The sequence below is a fragment of the Dermacentor silvarum genome, chromosome 8 (genome assembly GCF_013339745.2).
Source record: "Dermacentor silvarum isolate Dsil-2018 chromosome 8, BIME_Dsil_1.4, whole genome shotgun sequence".
Classification (NCBI taxonomy): Eukaryota; Metazoa; Arthropoda; class Arachnida; order Ixodida; family Ixodidae; genus Dermacentor; species Dermacentor silvarum.
In genome coordinates this window covers 12,450,448-12,453,377 of record NC_051161.1, presented here as the reverse complement: position 1 = coordinate 12,453,377, position 2,930 = coordinate 12,450,448, and positions in this window count along the sequence as shown.

Genomic DNA, 2,930 nt, shown 5'->3' with positions numbered 1-2,930 from the left:
TAGCCTCCGAATGAAACTACGGTTCCGGCTCTTCACACAAGCCCTTTTCTCGTCCGTCGCCATTACAACATTTATGTTGTCGGAAAGTGCGAATAATTGTCGTCAAGTATCAGTTTCCCAAAACAAGAGCAGATCACGAATATTTTGTTTGCACACTTCCGCTTACATCTTCCGAAAAGTGACTGCATCAATAAAGGGCACTCAGTCAAATCTTGTTGGTCTGGCAATATTTTTTCTAGAGAAGACATATAATAAAATTTAGGGCATTTGGACCAACGGCCAGCTTTCAGCGCAAGTTGTTCCGCCTGCCCTCACCCCAGACGCTCACGTCAACCTCCCACCGCTCTTCGGGTGCTGCCTCAGTCTTCACTTTCAAGGCAGCACTATAACTATTTAAAGTGGGGCTACATCCAAGCCCCAAACAGAACTACCAGCAGTGAATTTTTAGAATTTCACCACTGGTTCTTGCGGACTTTATTTACGACAGCCAGATGTGTACGTATAGATATATAAAAAAGGCAAGACCCGATTTATGCGGTAAACTGAATATGCAACTAAAGATGAAAGTGAAGTTATCGCACAGTAGCGATATGCCGCGCCCACGCCGACTTTATTTCTTTGCTCATGGTATGAATGTAACAGCGCGTAAATAAGATTTGGCACTCTTAATCTACGCTAAAGTGGATATGTCGCTACACTCTTTGCAGTTGAACCGCGATACCGATTTTGGTCACTAGTAGTGGAGGCAGCCGTTTGAATTGTAGCTGGCTGGGCGCGGCTTTTACAATATTTGTCTTTTGCTTTTCAGATTGAAGTGACCGAAAACGAAACATGCAATGACTACGGTTGCGAGGAAACCCTTGATCGCGTTCTGGGTGACTTTCCTCGCTACAATAAACAAGACGATTGCTCGTGACTGCGCTAGCTTCTGTTGATCACAGGCAATTGTCGGAACAAATCATTTCGAAATGCCGACCTCATAAACCATCACAGGAGAGGGTGACAAAGTTATTGCTGCAATTCTTAACGACGAGAAACCTGTAAAAAAATGTCACAGTTTCGCCCTAAGGGCGAAGCAATGAATGCCGATATCAACACAGCAATGTCATACGAAGTAAGGTGAGCGGCTTTGGTAGCAATATGAATTGTAGTAAACATGAGCTGATTAAGTAAGCAGGTGTGCTGCGGCGTAAGTAGACCGACATGAAGAGAGACACGATGACCACGAGAAGGCGCGTGTGAAACGGTGGTGTGATGAGAAGCGCTTTCCGTGGGCAGCGCGTGCGAAGGGACACACCTGTATTGCTGCACTGCCGATCCGGGCAGCATTGCATGTGTAGCGTGCGTTGGAAAATGTGGTCCGAGTATTACTAACTGAATGAACAAGCGTGGTGTGAGCGCGTACAAACATGAATAGATCACACTGAATGACTGCAGACAACGACCGTCAAAACTCTGGCAGCAAGCGGATACGCCGCAGCGGCGAAGGTACGTGTGGTCTATCGCTTCAACGGAAACTGAGCGGCGAATGCACGGCGCATAAAGGTCAGAGCCGTGTGGAGATAAGAGACGGTGCGAGCGAGCGCGGTTGTTGGCAGAGTAGAAGTGCGCCCCCCCCCCCCCCCCCCCACCGCTCCCTCCGGCGCTGGCTTCCCGCTTCCTTGCTTGCGCGTGGGAGATTGAGTGCGTTCGCTCTCCGTGATAGCGCGCGTCCCCGCACGCTTCCGCTCGGGCATACGGCACGCGGCGAAGATTTTATCTATAGGGAACCTCACGGCGACGGCGACGACGGCGACGCCGACGGCAGAAATCCGGTTGAAGTGTCCATATAATTGCTATCGCAATAAAACGGCTTTGTCCCTAATTGCTCGTCATAGCGCTGCAAGTGACCTTGTGCTGTGGTACCCTTACAAAAAATATTTGTTTTTAAAAATTTGTTTTAATTTTGTTGCTCCATAGAGTGAACTGAGTTTCATTCAACATTACTTCAATATTGATTCTGAGGTTTATGAACAAATCGGCCACTCAATTTAAGATAAAACTCATAAACCATGTTTAATTAAAATGCGAATGGTTATACTTGGTATGTTCTGTTTTTGCTTTTTAGGGGTCTAGTATAACCATCGACTAATATGTCTTTTTCAAGAAACTGAAGAAATATGGCAATTTGAGTGAAATGGCTTTCTTTTTTTCCGCTTTTTCGGTAGTTCCCTTATAAAAGGGCTTATCCTGAAATTTCACATAGTTCGCTCTTTTAGGAGTAACCCTTACTCCCTTCCAAATTACAGCTTTCAGGGAGTACGAAAGAGTCAAATGTTGCGGAGCTGTTGTAACAGAGTATGCATATAAGTATACATATAACCAGCCACATAGAACCATCATACAACCAGCCACATTATAAGCGACAAGACACCCGGCTACGCGACACATCTAAGTAATATGTACTCTACCAGAACCTGTTGGCCTTCCTCCGGGTGGCACAACCTCACCGGTGAGCATCTGCAAAATTTCCCAATTCCAAACTTTCCAAAAATTAGGATTAGTTGCCTTGCGCATATAGGATCCGTTTGCCTAGAACTACATGGGTGATCAATGTGCACACAAATGTTTATTGAAGATAGTAAAGGAATGAACAAAACTTATTTCGCTTATGGTATTCATGGGAAGAGAGAGAAGGCAGATATTTTTTTATTTACTCACAATAGCTCAAGTACTCCTGCTGAGGGGCTTTTACATGTGCGGTGGGCGAGCATACAAATTAGCAGGAACACAATAATACTGCAGCAAGCACCTGAAATGAGTTTCCAGGAAGAGAAAGGCAGGAACTGAAGCAATTGGCACGTACACAGATTAAGAGATCAAAAAACGCAGAAGAAAAACGCGAAAGCTTATCAACTATAACAATCGACATATATCGAACGCAATGTGTA